This window comes from Arachis ipaensis, chromosome B4 (assembly GCF_059453495.1).
Source record: "Arachis ipaensis isolate K30076 ecotype BB chromosome B4, ASM5945349v1, whole genome shotgun sequence".
Taxonomy (NCBI): Eukaryota; Viridiplantae; Streptophyta; class Magnoliopsida; order Fabales; family Fabaceae; genus Arachis; species Arachis ipaensis.
Window position 1 is genome coordinate 40,770,343 of NC_142439.1, and position 20,624 is coordinate 40,790,966.

A 20,624-nucleotide genomic window follows, 5' to 3' on the forward strand; every position below is an offset into this window, starting at 1 on the left:
GCCCCTTGGGTGATGGATTCTGGCAACAAGAAGCCCAAGGGGATGCAATTCACTTATCTGTTGAGAGAGGCTAAGACTTGGCAGCATATATTCGCCCGTTATGTCCTGCCCACCACTCACTTTTCAGAGATTCTGATGGATATGCTAGTTCTGAATGGCTGTGTCATGGAGGGGAAGGAGGTAGACTTCCCCTGGTTGATCAGGCAAAGCATGTGGCGCACACACATTCGTGGCCTACTGCCATTTCCTACATTGGTCACCAGCATGATTGAGCTAGCCGATGTCCCATGGGAGGACAATGACGTGACACCACCACCCCAGATGACGACGACAAGGAGGTTACTATTCTATGGGGTGGGTGGGTGCACGAGAAGCCTCCACCCAGACGCCGTTCTCGAGCTAGAGTAGTGGTGGAGGCAGCTCAGCCTTCATCTTCCGCAGCAGCAGCAGGACCCTCCTCTGCTTCAGCAGCCGCAACAACCTTGCCGCCACCACCAGCACCTGAACCGACATACCTGTTAGTGCAGCACCTGTTTTGCTTCATGGAGCGCAGCGAGCATCGTATTATGCGACATCTCAATCGCATAGACCAGGTGTTTGTATCACAGGGTGTTGAGCTACCTCCGCTCCAACACTCTCCCGTCTCCGATGAGCAAGATCAGGAGGAGGAGCATGTTGAGGAGCCGACTCAGCAGGAGGCACCCCCAAAGACACAGGCCAGCACAGAGGTTCAGCAGCTCCCTGAGGACTTACAGCCAGTACCACAGCCATAGCCACAGCAACAGCCTGAGCCTGAGCCACAGCCCGGCGCCACTATTGACCCCCCAGCCCATGCTTCAGCAGTAGCATCGAGGACAATGCTTCATCCTAAAGTGTGGGGAGGTCACGGTTCGTGACAGGTGGATAGCATATGTGTGGTGAACTTTCAGACATTTATCCTCTAGCTTCTGCTACTTTATTTTTCACTTTAACTTTGAGACTATTGTATATATTTGTTATCTTGGGATTACTTTATCTTAGTTGTCACATTTTGCACCTTAGATGGTATACATTCCATATTTTGGTTGGATTTTTATCATATAGTTGTTTTAGTGTTTTTGGTTGTGAATTGGAAAAACATTGTGCATTGTTGAAACCTAGTTGATCCCCTTTGCGTATGAAATTTGCTTTGATTGGAAAAAGGGGTAAACTAAGAATTTTTTTTAGTTTTCCGAATCACAGCATTGCATTAGAATAAGCTTAATTAATATGATGAAAATTTTCAAGAAACCCATTTCTAGGGCACCACCCCATTTCAAGAAACCCATTTCTTGTATATATTTTAGTTTGAAAAAAATAGAAAAAGAATTACAATAAAAAGGGAACAAAAATACCCCAAGGTGAAGTTCAATAATGATCAATGCACATGTGTGGTGATCAAGAGAGAATACATGAGTGTGTAGAAAAGTGAAGAATGGATAGCTAGGTTGTTTAGAATTGTATAAGTTGTCATAGGTTAGGTGAGAAGTTTAAGTTAATCAAAGATCCAATTCTCAAACTCACTTGACCATATGCATCCTACCTTGACCCTAGCCCCATTACAACCTATGGAAAAGTCCTCTTGATATTTGTATGCATGCATAGAGTAATTATTGATTGTTAGATGAGAAACAAATCTTGGAAAGCATGATTAGGGGAGAATTGAGTAAATCAACACCATTGATGAGCGGATAATTTATACGCTTTTTGACATTGTTTTTAGTATGTTTTTAGTAGGATCTAGTTACTTTTAGGGATGTTTTCATTAGTTTTTATGTTAAATTCATATTTCTGGACTTTACTATGAGTTTGTGTGTTTTTCTGTGATTTCAGGTATTTTCTGGCTGAAATTGAGGGACTTGAGCAAAAATCAGATTCAGAGGTTGAAGAAGGACTACTGATGCTGTTGGATTCTGACCTCCCTGCACTCAAAGTGGATTTTCTGGAGCTACAGAACTCGAAATGGCATGCTTCCAATTGCGTTAGAAAGTAGACATCCAGATCTTTCCAGCAAAGTATAATAGTTTATACTTTGCCCAAGTTTAGATGACGTAAACTCGCGTTCAACGCTAGCTCTCTGCCCAATTCTGGCGTCCAGCGCCAGAAACAAGTTGCAAAGTGGAGTTCAACGCCCAAACTGGCACCAAAACTGGCGTTCAACTCCAGGAATGACCTCTACACGTGTAACACTCAAGCTCAGCCCAAGCACACACCAAGTGGGCCCCGGAAGTGGATTTATGCATCAATTACTTACTTCTGTAAACCCTAGTAGCTAGTTTATTATAAATAGGACCTTTTACTATTGTATTAGATATCTTTGGACACCTGGTTCTTAGATCAGAGGGGCTGGCCATTCGGCCATGCCTGGACCTTTCACTTATGTATTTTTAACGGTAGAGTTTCTACACTCCATAGATTAAGGTGTGGAGCTCTGCTGTTCCTCAAAGATTAATGCAAAGTACTACTGTTTTCTATTCAATTCATCTTATTTCGCTTCTAAGATATTCATTCGCACTTCAACCTGAATGTGATGAACGTGACAATCATCATCATTCTCTATGAACGCGTGCCTGAAAACCACCTCCGTTCTACATTAGAATTGAATGAGTATCTCTTAGATCTCTTAATCAGAATCTTCGTGGTGTAAGCTAGAATGATGGCGGCATTCAAGAGAATCCGGAAGGTCTAAACCTTGTCTGTGGTATTCTGAGTAGGATTCAATGATTGGATAACTGTGACGAGCTTCAAACTCGCGAGTGCTGGGCGTTAGTGACAGACGCAAAAAGATAGTAAATCCTATTCCAGCATGATCGAGAACCGACAGATGAGTAGCCGTGCCGTGACAGGGTGCGTTGATCATTTTCACTGAGAGGATAAGGTGAAACCATTGGTAAGGGTGATGCCTCCAGACAATTAGCCGTGCCGTGACAGGGCATTTGGATCATTTTCCCGAGAGAAGACCGAAAGTAGCCATTGACAATGGTGATGTATCACATAAAGCCAGCCATGGAAAGGAGTAAGACTGATTGGATGAAGGCAGCAGGAAAGCAAAGGTTCAGAGGAACGAAAAGCATCTCTATTCGCTTATCTGAAATTCTCACCAATGAATTACATAAGTATTTCTATCCTTTATTATTTATCTTTTAATTATCTAATCCAATCACATTTAACCCTACCTGACTGAGATTTGCAAGGTGACCATAGCTTGCTTCATACCAACAATCTCCGTGGGATTCGACCCTTACTCATGTAAGGTATTACTTGGACGACCCAGTACACTTGCTGGTTAGTTGTGCGAAGTTGTGAACCATGGTATTGGCATCATGTTTTTAGCGCCATTACCAGGGAAAGAAAGAGCGATGAATTTTACCTAATCAAAGTGTAATCACAATTTCTGCGCACCAAGTTTTTGGCGCCGTTGCCGGGGATTGTTCGAGTTTGGACAACTAACGGTTCATCTTGTTGCTCAGATTAGGTAATTTTCTTTTTATTTTATTTTCAAAAAAAATTTTTCAAAAAAATCTTTCAAAAATTTTCTCATCTGTTTTCGAAAAAAATAAAAATGTTTTCAAAAATTTTATTCAAAATTTTTAAGAATGAATTCTAGTGTCTCATGAAGCATGTGAAGCCTGGCTGGCTGTAAAGCCATGTCTAAATTTATTTGGACTGAGGCTTGCAATTTGTTATCAAGAGCAAGCTAGTTGTTGCTAATCCACCTGCTGCTGTTCCTGATTTACATGCTGAAGCTTGGCTGGCCATTGGCCATGTCTAGTGTTTTGGACTGGAGCTTTCTTTGAAAGCTTGGCTGGCTAGTGAGCCATGTCTAATTCCTGGACTGAAGCTTTAGACTAAGAATGCAAGATTCCTGGAATTCATATTAAAAATTTTTGAATCCTTATTTTTATTTTTAACAAAAATTTTCGAAAAAAAATACAAAAAAATTTAGAAAATCATAAAAATCAAAAATATTTTTGTGTTTCTTGTTTGAGTCTTGAGTCATGTTATAAGTTCGGTGTCAATTGCATGTGCATCTTGCATTTTTCGAAAATTCATGCATTCATAGTGTTCTTTATGATCTTCAAGTTGTTCTTGGTAAGTCTTCTTTATGTCTAAGCATTAAAGAATTCTAAGTTTGGTGTCTTGCATGTTTTCTTTGCAAAAAAAAAAATTTTTCAAAAATATGTTCTTGATGTTCATCATGATCTTCATAGTGTTCTTGGTGTTCATCTTGACATTCATGGCATTCTTGCATGCATCACATGTTTTGATCTAAAAATTTCATGCATTGCATCTTTTTAGTGTTTTTCTCTCTCATCATAAAAATTCAAAAATAAAAAAAAAACTATCTTTCCCTCTTTTCTCTCATAATTTCGAAAATTAGATTTGACTTTTTCAAAAAGTTTTAAAATCTAGTTGTTTTTATGAGTCAAATCAAATTTTCAATTTAAAAATCTTATCTTTTTCAAAATCTTTTTCAAAAATCAAATCTTTCTCATTTTTCTTAGTTATTTTCGAAAATTATAAAAATATTTTTCAAAAATCTTTTTCTTATCTTTATCACATAATTTTCGAAAATAACATCACCAATTAATGTTTGATTCAAAAAAATTTCAAGTTTGTTACTTACTTGTTAAGAAAGATTCAAACTTTGAGTTCTAGAATCATATATTGTGATTTCTTGTGAATCAAGTCATTAATTGTGATTTCAAAAATCAAATCTTTTTCAAAACTAATTTCAATCATATCTTTTCAAAAATATCTTCCTATCTTATTTTTTTCAAAAAAATTGATTTCAAAATATCTTCTCTAACTTCCTATCTTCTTATCTCTTCAAAATTGATTTTCAAAATTTGTTTCAACTAACTAACTAACTTTTTGTTTGCTTCTCATCTTTTTCAAAACTATCTAACTAACTCTCTCTCTCTCTAATTTTCGAAAATATCCTCCCTTTTTTTTTCAAAAATTTCTTTTTAATTAACTAATTATTTTATTTTTTATTTTCGAAAAACTACTAACCTTTTTCAAAAACTTTTTTTTCAAAAATCACTAACTCTTTTTCAAAAATTATTTTTTGAAAATTCTTCTCCCTCATCCCCTTCTATTTATTTATTCATCTACTAACACCTCTCTTCATCTAACATCACTGCTCCTATCCTTACCTTTGTGTTTGGATTCTTCATTCTTCTTCACCCCTATTATTTTTCTTCTTCTACTAACAATAAGGAACCTCTTTACTGTGACATAGAGGATTCCTCTTCTTTTCTTTTTCTCTTCTCTTTCTTATGAGCAGGGACAGAGAAAAAGGCATTCTTGTTGAAGCTGATCCAGAACCTGAAAAGACTCTGAAGAGAAAATTAAGAGAAGCTAAATTACAACAATCAAGAGACAACTTGATTGAAAATTTCGAACAAGTAAAGGAGATGGCAGCCGAACCCAACAACAGTGCAAGGAGAATGCTTGGTGACTTTACTGTACCAAATTCCAATTTACATGGAAGAAGCATCTCCATTCCTGCCATTGGAGCAAACAACTTTGAGCTGAAACCTCAATTAGTTTCTCTGATGCAGCAGAACTGCAAGTTTCATGGACTTCCATCTGAAGATCCTTTTCAGTTCTTAACTAAATTCTTGCAGATATGTGATACTGTTAAGACTAATAGAGTTGACCCTGAAGTCTACAGGCTCATGCTTTTCCCTTTTGCTGTAAGAGACAGAGCTAGAGTATGGTTGGACTCTCAACCTAAGGATAGCCTGAACTCTTGGGATAAGCTGGTCAAGGCTTTCCTAGCTAAGTTCTTTCCTCCTCAAAAGCTGAGCAAGCTTAGAGTGGATGTTCAAACCTTTAGACAGAAAGAAGGTGAATCCCTCTATGAAGCTTGGGAGAGATACAAAGGACTGACCAAAAAGTGTCCTTCTGACATGCTTTCAGAATGGACCATCTTGGATATATTCTATGATGGTCTGTCTGAGTTATCTAAGATGTCATTGGATACCTCTGCAGGTGGATCCATTCACCTAAAGAAAATGCCTGCAGAAGCTCAAGAACTCATTGACATGGTTGCAAATAACCAGTTCATGTACACTTCTGAAAGGAATCCTGTGAATAGTGGGACGCCTATGAAGAAGGGAGTTCTTGAAATTGATACTCTGAATGCCATATTGGCTCAGAATAAAATATTGACTCAGCAAGTCAATATGATCTCTCAGAGTCTGAATGGAGTGCAAGCTGCATCCAACAGTACTCAAGAGGCTTCTTATGAAGAAGAAGCTTATGATCCTGAGAACTGGTGCGCAGAAATTGTGATTACACTTTAATTATGTAAAATTCATCGCTCTTTCTTTCCCTGGTAATGGCGCCAAAAACATGATCCCAATACCATGGTTCACAACTTCGCACAACTAACCAGCAAGTGCACTGGGTCGTCCAAGTAATACCTTACGTGAGTAAGGGTCGAATCCCACAGAGATTGTTGGTATGAAGCAAGCTATGGTCACCTTGTAAATCTCAGTCAGGCGGATATCAAATGGTTATGAAGTTTTCGAAAATAATATAATAAAATAGGGATAGAAATACTTATGTAATTCATTGGTGAGAATTTCAGATAAGCGAATGGAGATGCTTTCGTTCCTCTGAACCTCTGCTTTCCTGCTATCTTCATCTAATCAGTCTTACTCCTTTCCATGGCTGGCTTTATGTGATACATCACCACTGTCAATGGCTACTTTCGGTCATCTCTCGGGAAAATGATCCAATGCCCTGTCACGGCACGGCTAATCGTCTGGAGGCATCACCCTTGTCAATGGCTTCATCTTATCCTCTCAGTGAAAATGGTCAACACACCCTGTCACGGCACGGCTATTCATCTGTCGGTTCTCGATCATGTTGGAATAGGATTTACTATCCTTTTGCGTCTGTCACTAACGCCCTGCAATCACAAGTTTGGAGCTCGTCACAGTCATTCAATCATTGAATCCTACTCGGAATACCACAGACAAGGTTTAGACCTTCCGGATTCTCTTGAATGCCGCCATCATTCTAGCTTACACCACGAAGATTCTGATTAAGAGATCTAAGAGATACTCATTCAATTCTAATGTAGAACGGAAGTGGTTGTCAGGCACGCGTTCATAGGGAATGATGATGATTGTCACATTCATCACATTCAGATTGAAGTACGAATGAATATCTTAGTAGCGAAATAGGATGAATTGAATAGAAAACAGTAGTACTTTGCATTAATCTTTGAGGAACAGCAGAGCTCCACACCTTAATCTATGGAGTGTAGAAACTCTACCGTTAAAAATACATAAGTGAAGGTCCAGGCATGGCCGAATGGCCAGCCCCTCTGATCTAAGAACCAGGCGTCCAAAGATGGTCAAAAAGACCCTAAGATGATCAAAAGATGTCAAATACAATAGTGAAATATCCTATTTATAATAAACTAGCTACTAAGGTTTACAGAAGTAAGTAATTGATGCATAAATCCACTTCCGGGGCCCACTTGGTGTGTGCTTGGGGTGAGCTTTGAGTGTTGCACGTGTAGAGGTCCTTCTTGGAGTTGAACGCCAGTATTTGTGCCAGTTTGGGCGTTCAACTCTGGTTTTGGCTCCTTTTCTGGCGCTGGACGCCAGATTTGGGCAGAAAGCTGGCGTTGAACGCCAGTTTACATCGTCTATTATTGGCCAAAGCATGGACTATTATATATTGCTGGAAAGCCCTGGATGTCTACTTTCCAACGCAATTAGAAGCGCGCCATTTCGAGTTATGTAGCTCCAGAAAATCCACTTTGAGTGTAGGGAGGTTAGAATCCAACAGCATCAGCAGTCCTTCTTCAACCTCTGAATCTGATTTTTGCTCAAATCCCTCAATTTCAGCCAGAAAATACCTGAAATCACAGAAAAACACACAAACTCATAGTAATGTCCAAAAATGTGAATTTAACATAAAAACTAATGAAAACATCCCTAAAAGTAACTAGATCCTACTAAAAACATACTAAAAACAATGTCAAAAAGCGTATAAATTATCCGCTCATCACAACACCAAACTTAAATTGTTGCTTGTCCCCAAGCAACTGAAAATCAATTAGGATAAAAATAAGAGAATATACTATAAATTCCAAACTATCAATGAAACATAGCTTCAATCATATGAGCGGGACTTATAGCTTTTTGCCTCTTGAATAGTTTTGGCATCTCACTCTATCCATTGAGGTTCAGAATGATTGGCATCTATAGGAACTCAGGGTTCAGATAGTGTTATTGATTCTCCTAGTTCAGTATGATGATTCTTGAACAAAACTTCTTTATGAGTCTTCGTCGTGGCCCTAAGCACTTTGTTTTCCAGTATTACCACCGGATACATAAATGCCACAGACACATAATTGGGTGAACCTTTTCAGATTTTGACTCAGCTTTGCTAAAGTCCCCAATTAGAGGGGTCCAGGGTTCTTAAGCACACTCTTCTTTTGCTTTGGACCTTGACTTTAACCGCTCAGTCTCAAGTTTTCACTTGACACCTACACGCCACAAGCACATGGTTAGGGACAGCTTGGTTTAGCCGCTTAGACCAGGATTTTATTCCGTTAGGCCCTCCTATCCACTGATGCTCAAAGCCTTGGGATCCTTTTTATTTGCCTTTGCCTTTTGGTTTTAAGGGTTATTGGATTTTTGCTCTTGCCTTTTGGTTTTAAGAGCTTTTGGCTTTTTCTGCTTGCTTTTTCTTTTTCTTTCTATTTTTTTTTCGCCTAATTTTTTTTTCTGCAAGCTTTGTTCTTTGCTGCTTTTTCTTGCATCAAGAGTCATTTTTATGATTTTTCAGATTATCAAATAACATGTCTCCTAGTCATCATTCTTTCAAGAGCCAACATATTTAACATTCTTAAACAACAACTTCAAAAGACATATGCACTGTTCAAGCATACATTCAGAAAACAAGAAGCATTGTCACCACATCAATATAATTAAACTAAGTTCAAGGATAAATTCGAAACTCATGTACTTCTTGTTCTTTTGAATTAAAACATTTTTTCATTTAAGAGAGGTGATGGATTCATAGGACATTTATAACTTTAAGACACAGTTACTAACTACTAATGATCATGTAATGAAGACACAAACACAGATAAGCACATAACATAGAAACGAAAAACAGAAGAAATAAGAACAAGGAATGAATCCACCTTAGTGATGGTGGCGTTTCCTTCTTGAGGAACCAATGATGTCCTTGAGCTCTTCTATGTCTCTTCCTTGTCTTTGTTGCTCCTCCCTCATTGCTTTTTGATCTTCTCTTATTTCATGAAGCATGATGGAGTGCTCTTGATGTTCCACCCTTAGTTGTCCCATATTGGAACTCAATTCTCCTAGGGAGGTGTTGATTTACTCCCAATAATTTTGTGGAGGAAAGTGTATTTGAGGCATCTCCGGGATCTCATGGTAATGAGCTTCTTGCGCCTCTTGAGCTCCATGACTGGGCTCTCTTACTTGCTCCATCTTTTTCTTAGTGATGGGTTTGTCCTCTATAATTAGGATATCTTCCTCTATGTCAATCCCAGCTGAATTGCATAGGTGGCAAATGAGGTGAGGAAAGGCTAACCTTGCCATAGTGGAGGACTTGTCAGCCACCTTGTAGAGTTCTTGAGGTATAATCTCATGAACTTCCACCTCTTCTCCAATCATGATGCTATGGATCATGATGGCCCGGTCTATAGTAACTTCAGACCGGTTGCTAGTGGAAATGATTAAGCATTGAATGAACTCCAACCATCCTCTAGCTACAGGCTTGAGGTCCAATCTTCTTAGTTGAACCGGCTTGCCTTTGGAGTCAATCTTCCACTGAGCTCCTTCCACGCATATGTCCATAAGGACTTGGTCCAACCTTTGATTAAAGTTGACCCTTCTAGTGTAGGGGCGTTCATCTCCTTGCATCATGGGCAAGTTAAACGCCAACCTCACATTCTTCGGACTAAAATCTAAGTATTTCCCCCGAACCATTGTAACATAGTTCTTTGGATCCGGGTTCTTACTTTGATCATGATTCTTGGTGATCCATGCATTAGCATAGAACTCTTGAACCATTAGGATGCCGACTTGTTGGATGGGATTTGTTAGAACTTCCCAACCTCTTCTTTGAATTTCATGTCGGATCTCCGGATACTCAGTTCTTTTGAGTTTGAAAGGGACCTCAGGGATCACCTTCTTCTTGGCCACAACATCATAGAAGTAGTCTTGATGGGCTTTGGAGATGAACCTTTCCATCTCCCATGACTCGGAGGTGGAAGCTTTTGTCTTCCCCTTCCCCTTTCTAGAGGATTCTCTGGTCTTAGGTGCCATCAATGGTAATGGAAAAACAAAAAGCTTATGCTTTTACCACACTAAACTTAGAATTTTGCTCGCCCTCGAGCAAGAGAAGAAAGAATAGATGAAGAAGAAGAAGAAATGGAGGAGAGGGAGAAGGTGATGTGGTTCGGCCAAGAAGGGTATAGAGGGGTTGTCTTGTGTGAATTTGAAGAAGAATGTAGGGCTTTATATAGGGAAGGGAGGGGGGAAAGGTTTCGGCCATACGGGTGGGTTTGGGTGGAAAATTGGTTTTGAATTTTGAAGGTAGGTGGGGTTTATGAGGTAGGTTTATGGGGAAGAGTGGATGGATGTGAGTGGTGAAGAGGTGATGGGGAAGAGAGATTGAGGTGATTGGTGAAGGGTTTTTGGGGAAGAGTGTTTATGGGGTTGTGTGAAAGAGAGTGGTGAGAAGAAGTGAGTGGAGGTAGGTAGGGATTCTGTGGGGTCCACAGATCCTGAGGTGTTCAAGGATTTACATCCCTGCACCCATTAGGCATGTAAAAATGCCTTTGCACATAACTCTGGGCGTTCAGCGCCAGGTTGGTGGTCATTTTGGGCGTTCAACGCCCATTTGTGTGCCATTTCTGGCGTTCAGCGCCCAGAAGCTGCCCATTTTGGGTGTTCAGCTCCAGAACCATGCTCTGTTCTGGCGCTGAACGCCAGACAGATGCTCCTCCAGGGTGTGATTTTTCTTCTGCTGTTTTTGATTCCGTTTTCAATTTTTATATTTATTTTGTGACTCCACATGATCATGAACCTATAAAGAGATATAATTAAGAAAAATATAGTTAGATAAATAAAAATTGGGTTGCCTCCCAACAAGCGCTTCTTTAATGTCAATAGCTTGACAGTGGGCTCTCATGGAGCCTCACAGATGTTCAGAGCATTGTTGAAACTCTCCAACACCAAACTTAGAGTTTGGATATGGGAGTTCAACACCAAACTTAGAGTTTGGTTGTGGCCTCCCAACACCAAACTTAGAGTTTGACTGTGGGGGCTTGGGTTGACTCTGCTTTGAGAGAAGCTTTTCATGCTTCCTCTCCATGGTTGCAGAGGGAGATCCTTGAGTTTTAAACACAAGGGAGTCCTCATTCCATTGAAGGACTAGTTCACCTCTGTCAACATCAATCACAGCTCTTACTGTGGCCAGGAAAGGTCTTCCTAGGATGATGGATTCATCCTCTTCCTTTCCAGTATCCAAGACTATGAAATCAGCAGGGATGTAAAGGCCTTCAACCTTTACTAACACGTCCTCTACTTGTCCATATGCCTGTTTTCTTGAATTGTCTGCCATCTCTAATGAGATTTTAGAAGCTTGCACCCCATAGATTCCCAGTTTCTCTATTACAGAGAGGGGCATGAGGTTTATTCCTGAACCAAGGTCACACAAAGCCTTAAAGATCATAGTGCCTATGGTACAAGGTATTATGAACTTCCCAGGATCCTGTCTCTTCTGAGGCAATGTCAGTTGATCCAGATCACTTAGTTCATTGATGAACAAGGGAGGTTCAACTTCCCAGGTATCAATGCCAAATAATTTGGCATTTAGCTTCATGATTGCACCAAGAAACTTGGCAATTTGCTCTTCAGTAACATCCTCATTCTCTTCAGAAGAGGAATACTCATCAGAGCTCATGAAGGGCATAAGGAAGTTCAATGGAATCTCTATGGTCTCTAGATGAGTCTCAGATTCCTTTGGTTCCTCAGAGGGAAGCTCCTTATTGGTCACTGGACGTCCCAAGAGGTCTTCCTCCTCGGGATTCACGTCCTCCTCTCCCTCATTGGGTTCGGCCATTTTGCTTATGTCAATGGCCTTGCACTCTCCTTTTGGATTCTCTTCTGTATTGCATGGGAGAGTACTGGGAGGGATTTCAGTGATCCTTTTACTCAGCTGGCCCACTTGTGCTTCCAAATTTCTAATGGAAGACCTTGTTTCATTCATGAAACTCACAGTGGCCTTGGACAGATCAGAGACTAAGTTTGTTAAATTAGAAGTATTTTGTTCAGAGTTCTCTGTCTGTTGCTGAGTGAATGATGGATAAGGTTTATTATTGTTGAACCTGTTTCTTCCACCATTATTAAAGCCTTGTTGAGGCTTTTGATCCTTCCATGAGAAATTTGGATGATTTCTCCATGATGAGTTATAGGTGTTTCCATAAGGTTCACCTAAGTAATTCACCTCTGCTATTGCAGGGTTCTCAGGATTATAAGCTTCTTCTTCATAAGAAGCCTCTTGAGTACTATTGGATGCAGCTTGCATTCCATTCAGACTCTGAGAGATCATATTGACTTGCTGAGTCAATATTTTGTTCTGAGCCAATATGGCATTCAGAGTATCAACTTCAAGAACTCCCTTCTTCATAGGCGTCCCATTATTCACAGGATTCCTTTTAGAAGTGTACATGAACTGGTTATTAGCAACCATGTCAATGAGTTCTTGCGCTTCTGCAGGTGTTTTCTTTAGGTGAATGGATCCACCTGCAGAGGTATCCAATGACATCTTTGATAACTCAGATAAACCATCATAGAATATATCCAGGATGGTCCATTCTGAAAGCATGTCAGAAGGACACTTTTTGGTCAACTGTTTGTATCTTTCCCAAGCTTCATAGAGGGATTCACCTTCTTTCTGTCTGAAGGTTTGAGGAGGAAAGTACTTGGCTAAGAAAGCCGTGACCAGCTTATCCCAAGAGTTCAGGCTGTCTTTGGGTTGAGAATCCAACCATAATCTAGCTCTGTCTCTTACAGAAAAAGGGAAAAGCATGAGCCTGTAGACTTCAGGATCTACTCCATTAGTCTTAACAGTATCACATATCTGCAAGAATTCAGTTAAGAACTGAAAAGGATCTTCAGATGGAAGTCCATGAAACTTGCGGTTCTGCTGCATCAGAGAAACTAATTGAGGTTTCAGCTCAAAGTTGTTTGCTCCAATGGCAGGAATGGAGATGCTTCTTCCATGTAAATTGGAATTAGGTGCAGTAAAGTCACCAAGCATCTTCCTTACATTATTATTATTTTCGGCTGCCATCTCCTCTTCCTGTTCGAAAATTTCTGAAAGGTTATTTCTGGATTGTTGTAATTTAGCTTCTCTTAATTTTCTCTTCAGAGTCCTTTCAGGTTCCGGATCTGCTTCAACAAGAATATTCTTGTCCTTGCTCCTGCTCATATGACAAAGAAGAGGGCACAGAAAAAATAATAATAATAGAGATCCTTTATACCACAGTATAGGGATCCCTTTGTGAGTGGAAGAAAAGAGGGGGAGACAAAGAATGTAATGTAATGGAAGAAACACAACTATGAGGAGGGTGTAGATGTGAGATAAGATGTTAGTAAATGAATAAATAAATAGAATAAGATGGGAGAGGGAGAATTTTCGAAAAATATTTTTGAAAAAGAGTTAGTGATTTTCGAAAATGGTTTTTGAAAAATGTTAGTATTTTTCGAAAATTTTTAAAATCAAAAATAAAAATAAGAATAATTAGTTAATTAAAAAGAAATTTTTGAAAAAGAGGGAAGATATTTTCGAAAATTAGAGAGAGAGAGTTAGTTAGGTAGTTTTGAAAAAGTTAAGAAACAAACAAAAAGTTAGTTAGTTAGTTGAAACAAATTACCTAATCTGAGCAACAAGATGAACCGTCAGTTGTCCAAACTCGAACAATCCCCGGCAACGGCGCCAAAAACTTGGTGCGCAGAAATTGTGATTACACTTTAATTATGTAAAATTCATCGCTCTTTCTTTCCCTGGTAATGGCGCCAAAAACATGATGCCAATACCATGGTTCACAACTTCGCACAACTAACCAGCAAATGCACTGGGTCATCCAAGTAATACCTTACGTGAGTAAGGGTCGAATCCCACGGAGATTGTTGGTATGAAGCAAGCTATGGTCACCTTGTAAATCTCAGTCAGGCGGATATCAAATGGTTATGAAGTTTTCGAAAATAATATAATAAAATAGGGATAGAAATACTTATGTAATTCATTGGTGAGAATTTCAGATAAGCGAATGGAGATGCTTTCGTTCCTCTGAACCTCTGCTTTCCTGCTATCTTCATCCAATCAGTCTTACTCCTTTCCATGGCTGGCTTTATGTGATACATCACCACTGTCAATGGCTACTTTCGGTCATCTCTCGGGAAAATGATCCAATGCCCTGTCACGGCACGGCTAATCGTCTGGAGGCATCACCCTTGTCAATGGCTTCATCTTATCCTCTCAGGGAAAATGGTCAACGCACCCTGTCACGGCACAGCTATTCATCTGTCGGTTCTCGATCATGCTGGAAAAGGATTTACTATCCTTTTGCGTCTGTCACTAATGCCCTGCAATCGCGAGTTTGGAGCTCGTCACAGTCATTCAATCATTGAATCCTACTCGGAATACCACAGACAAGGTTTAGACCTTCCGGATTCTCTTGAATGCCGCCATCATTCTAGCTTACACCACGAAGATTCCGATTAAGAGATCTAAGAGATACTCATTCAATTCTAATGTAGAACGGAAGTGGTTGTCAAGCACGCGTTCATAGGGAATGATGATGATTGTCATGTTCATCACATTCAGATTGAAGTACGAATGAATATCTTAGAAGCGAAATAGGATGAATTGAATAGAAAACAGTAGTACTTTGCATTAATCTTTGAGGAACAGCAGAGCTCCACATCTTAATCTATAGAGTGTAGAAACTTTACCGTTAAAAATATATAAGTGAAGGTCCAGGCATGGCCAAATGGCCAGCCCCTCTGATCTAAGAACCAGGCATCCAAAGATGGTCAAAAAGACACTAAGATGATCAAAAGATGTCAAATACAATAGTGAAATGTCCTATTTATAATAAACTAGCTACTAGGGTTTACAGAAGTAAGTAATTGATGCATAAATCCACTTCCGGGGCCCACTTGGTGTGTGCTTGGGCTGAGCTTTGAGTGTTGCACGTGTAGAGGTCCTTCTTGGAGTTGAACGCCAGTATTTGTGCCAGTTTGGGCGTTCAACTCTGGTTTTGGCTCCTTTTCTGGCGCTGGACGCCAGATTTGGGCAGAAAGCTGGCGTTGAATGCCAGTTTATGTCATCTATTCTTGGCCAAAGTATGAACGATTATATATTCCTGAAAAGCCCTGGATGTCTACTTTCCAACGCAATTGGAAGCGCACCATTTCAAGTTCTGTAGCTCCAGAAAATCCACTTTGAGTGCAGGGAGGTCAGAATCCAACAGCATCAGTAATCCTTCTTCAACCTCTGAATCTGATTTCTGCTCAAGTCCCTCAATTTCAGCCAGAAAATACCTGAAATCACAAAAAAACACATAAACTCATAGTAAAGTCCAGAAATGTGAATTTAACATAAAAACTAATGAAAACATCCCTAAAAGTAACTAGATCCTACTAAAAACATACTAAAAACAATGTCAAAAAGCATATAAATTATCCCCTCATGAAGAACCCTGCAATAGCAGAGGTGAATTACTTAGGTGAACCTTATGGAAACACCTATAACTCATCATGGAGAAATCATCCAAATTTCTCATGAAAGGATCAAAAGCCTCAACAAGGCTTTAATAATGGTGGAAGAAACAGGTTTAGCAATAGCAAGCCTTTTCCATCATCCACTCAGCAACAGACAGAGAATTCTGAGCAGAATCCATCTAGGTTAGAAAATTTAGTCTCTAATCTATCCAAGGCCACTGTAACTTTCATGAATGAAATAAGGTCTTCCATTAGAAATTTGGAAGCACAAGTGGGCCAGCTGAGTAAAAGGATCACTGAAAACCCTCCTAGCACTCTCCCAAGCAATACAGAAGAAAATCCAAAAGGAGAGTGCAAGGCCATTGACATAACCAAAATGGCCGAACCCAATGAGGGAGAGGAGGACGTGAATCCCAAGGAGAAAGACCTCTTGGGACGTCCAGTGATCAATAAGGAGCTTCCCTCTGAGGAACCAAAGGACTCTGAGGCTCATCTAGAGACCATAGAGATCCCATTAAACCTCCTTATGCCATTCGTGAGCTCTGATGAGTATTCCTCTTCTGAAGAGAATGAGGATGTTACTGAAGAGCAAATAGCCAAGTTTCTTGGTGCAATCATGAAGCTGAATGCCAAATTATTTGGCATTGATACTTGGGAAGTTGAACCTCCCTTGTTCATCAATGAACTAAGTGATCTGGATCAACTGACATTGCCTCAAAAGAGACAGGATCCTGGAAAGTTCATAATACCTTGTACTATAGGAACCATGATTTTTAAGGCTCTGTGTGACCTTGGTTCAGGGATAAACCTCATGCCCCTCTCTGTAATAGAGAAACTGGGAATCTATAGGGTGCAAGCTGCTAAAATCTCATTAGAGATGGCAGACAATTCAAGAAAACAGGCTTATGGACAAGTAGAGGACGTGTTAGTAAAGGTTGAAGGCCTTTACATCCCTACTGATTTCATAGTCCTGGATACTGGAAAGGAAGAGGATGAATCCATCATCCTAGGAAGACCTTTCCTAGCCACAGCAAGAGCTGTGATTGATGTGGACAGGGGAGAATTAATCCTTCAATTGAATGAGGACAACCTTGTGTTTACAACTCAAGGATCTCTCTCTGCATCCATGGAGAGGAAGCATAAAAAGCTTCTCTCAAAGCAGAGTCAAACAAAGACCCCACAGTCAAACTCTAAGTTTGGTGTTGGAGAGTCTCAACAAAGCTCTGAACATCTGTGAGGCTCCATGAGAGCCCACTGTCAAGCTATTGACATTAAAGAAGCGCTTGTTGGGAGGAAACCCAATTTCTATTTATCTAACTCTATTTTTTTTTCTTAGTTATATGTCTTTGTAGGTCCATGATCATGTGGAGTCACAAAATAAATAAAAAAACTTGAAAACGTAATCAAAAACAGCAGAAGAAAAATCACACCCTGGAGGAAGCACCTGTCTGGCATTCAATGCCAGAACAAAGCATGGTTCTGGCACTGAACGCCCAAAATGGGCAGCATCCTGGCGCTGAACGCTCAGAACAAGCATGGTTCTGGCGTTCAACGCCAGAAATGGCTAGTAAATGGGTGTTGAACGCCCAAAATGGGCACCAACCTGGCGCTGAACGCCCAGAGTTGTGTGCAAGGGCATTTTTGCATGCCTAAATTGGTGCAGGGATGTAAATGCCTTGACACCTCAAAGATCTGTGGGCCCTACAGGATCATCTCAGGATCTGTGGACCCCACAGGATCATCTCAGGATCTGTGGACCCCACAGGATCCCCACCTACCTCCACTCACATCTTCTCACCCCTCTTTCACAAAATCCCATAAACACTCTTCCTTAAAAACCCTTCACCAATCACCTCAATCTCTCTTCCCCATCACCTCTTCACCACTCACATCCATCCACTCTTCCCCATAAACCTACCTCATAAACTCCACCTACCTTCAAAATTCAAAACCAATTTCCCACCCAAACCCACCCTAAATGGCCGAACCTTAACCCCTCTCCCTCCCCTATATATAGCCCTCCATTCTTCCTCATTTTCACACAACACAACCCTCTCCTCTCTACTTAGCCGAAACACACTTCACCCCCTCTTCTCCATATTTTCTTCTTCTTCTTCCTCTATTCTTTCTTTTATTGCTCGAGGGCGAGCAATATTCTATGTTTGGTGTGGTAAAAGCATAAGCTTTTTGTTTTTCCATTACCATTGATAGCACCTAAGACCGGAGAATCCTCTAGAAAGGGGAAAGGGAAGATAAAAGCTTCCACCTCTAAGTCATGGGAGATGGAAAGGTTCATCTCCAAAGCCCATCAAGACCACTTCTATGATGTTGTGGCCAAGAAGAAGGTGATCCCCGAGGTCCCTTTCAAACTCAAAAGAAATGAGTATCCGGAGATCCGACATGAAATTCAAAGAAGAGGTTAGGAAGTTCTAACAAATCCCATCCAACAAGTTAGCATCCTAATGGTTCAAGAGTTCTATGCCAATGCATGGATCACCAAGAACCATGATCAAAGTAAGAACCCGGATCCAAAGAACTACGTTACAATGGTTCGGGGGAAATACTTAGATTTTAGTCCGGAGAATGTGAGGTTGGCGTTTAACTTGCCCATGATGCAAGGAGATGAACGCCCCTACACTAGAAGGGTCAACTTTAATCAAAGGTTGGACCAAGTCCTTATGGACATATGTGTGGAAGGAGCTCAATGGAAGATTGACTCCAAAGGCAAGCCGGTTCAACTAAGAAGATTGGACCTCAAGCCTGTGGCTAGAGGATGGTTGGAGTTCATTCAATGCTCAATCATTTCCACTAGCAACCGGTCTGAAGTTACTGTGGATCGGGCCATCATGATTCATAGCATCATGATTGGAGAGGAAATAGAAGTTCATGAAGTCATCTCTAATGAACTCTACAAAATAGCCGAAAAGTCATCCCCCATGGCAAGGCTAGCTTTTCCTCATCTTATCTGCCATCTATGTTACTCAGCTGGAGCTTTCATAGAAGGAGACATTCCTATTAAGGAAGAGAAGCCCATCACTAAGAAAAAGATGGAGCAAGAAAGAGAGCCCATTCATGGAGCTTAAGAGGCGCAAGAAGCTCATCACCATGAGATCCCGGAGATGCCTCAAATGCAATTTCCTCCACAAAACTATTGGGAGCAAATCAACACCTCCCTAGGAGAATTAAGTGCCAACATGGGACAATTAAGGGTGGAACATCAAGAGCACTCCATCATGCTCCATGAAATAAGAGAAGATCAAAAAGCAATGAGGGAGGAGCAACAAAGACAAGGAAAAGACATAGAAGAGCTCAAGGACATCATTGGTTCCTCAAGGAGGAAACGCCACCATCACTAAGGTGGACTCATTCCTTGTTCTTACTTTCTCTGTTTTTCATTTTCTATGTTATGTGCTTATCTATGTTTGTGTCTTCATTACATGATCATTAGTAGTTAGTAACTATGTCTTAAAGTTATGAATGTCCTATGAATCCATCACCTCTCTTAAATGAAAAATGTTTTAATTCAAAAGAACAAGAAGTACATGAGTTTCGAATTTATCCTTGAACTTAGCTTAATTATATTGATGTGGTGACATTGCTTCTTGTTTTCTGAATGTATGCTTGAACAGTGCATATGTCTTTTGAAGTTGTTGTTTAAGAATGTTAAATATGTTGGCTCTTGAAAGAATGATGACAAGGAGACATGTTATTTGATAATCTGAAAAATCATAAAAATGATTCTTGAAGCAAGAAAAAGCAGCAAAGAACAAAGCTTGCAGAGAAAAAAAAAATAGGCGAAAAAAAAAAGAAGAGCAAAAGCAAGCAGAAAAAGCCAAAAGCTCTTAAAACCAAGAGGCAAGAGTAAAAAGCCAATAACCCTTAAAACCAAAAGGCAAGGGCAAATAAAAAGGATCCCAAGGCTTTGAGCATCAGTGGATAGGAGGGCCTAAAGGAATAAAATCCAGGTCTAAGCGGCTAAACCAAGCTGTCCCTAACCATGTGCTTGTGGCGTGTAGGTGTCAAGTGAAAACTTGAGACTGAGAGGTTAAAGTCAAGGTCCAAAGCAAAAAAAAGAGTGTGCTTAAGAACCCTAGACACCTCTAATTGGGGACTTTAGCAAAGCTGAGTCACAATCTGAAAAGGTTCACCCAATTATGTGTCTGTGGCATTTATGTATCCGGTGGTAATACTGGAAAATAAAGTGCTTAGGGCCACGGCCAAGACTCATAAAGAAGCTGTGTTCAAGAATCATCATACTGAACTAGGAGAGTCAATAACACTATCTAAACTCTGAGTTCCTATAGATGCCAATCATTCTAAACTTCAATGGATAAAGTGAGATGCCAAAACTATTCAAGAGGCAAAAAGCTATAAGTCCCGCTCATATGATTGAAGCTATGTTTCATTGATAGTTTGGAATTAATAGTATATTCTCTTCTTTTTATCCTATTTGATTTTTAGTTGCTTGGGGACAAGCAACAATTTAAGTTTGGTGTTGTGATGAGCGGATAATTTATACGCTTTTTGACATTGTTTTTAGTATGTTTTTAGTAGGATCTAGTTACTTTTAGGGATGTTTTCATTAGTTTTTATGTTAAATTCACATTTCTGGAATTTACTATGAGTTTGTGTGTTTTTCTATGATTTCAGGTATTTTCTGGCTGAAATTGAGGTACTTGAGCAAAAATCAGATTCAGAGGTTGAAGAAGGACTACTGATGCTATTGGATTCTGACCTCCCTGCACTCAAAGTGGATTTTCTGGAGCTACAGAACTCGAAATGGCGCGCTTCTAATTGCGTTGGAAA

At 40.1% G+C, this 20,624-nt stretch overlaps 1 non-coding gene across 1 annotated transcript; it reads right to left on the reverse strand.

The window, feature by feature from the left end:
- Window positions 1–5,834: 5,834 nt before the first annotated feature.
- LOC148567294 (small nucleolar RNA R71) lies at window positions 5,835–5,942 on the reverse strand. Its single transcript, XR_015882261.1, has one exon. It is a non-coding gene; the product is annotated as a small nucleolar RNA R71 (small nucleolar RNA).
- Window positions 5,943–20,624: the final 14,682 nt, after the last annotated feature.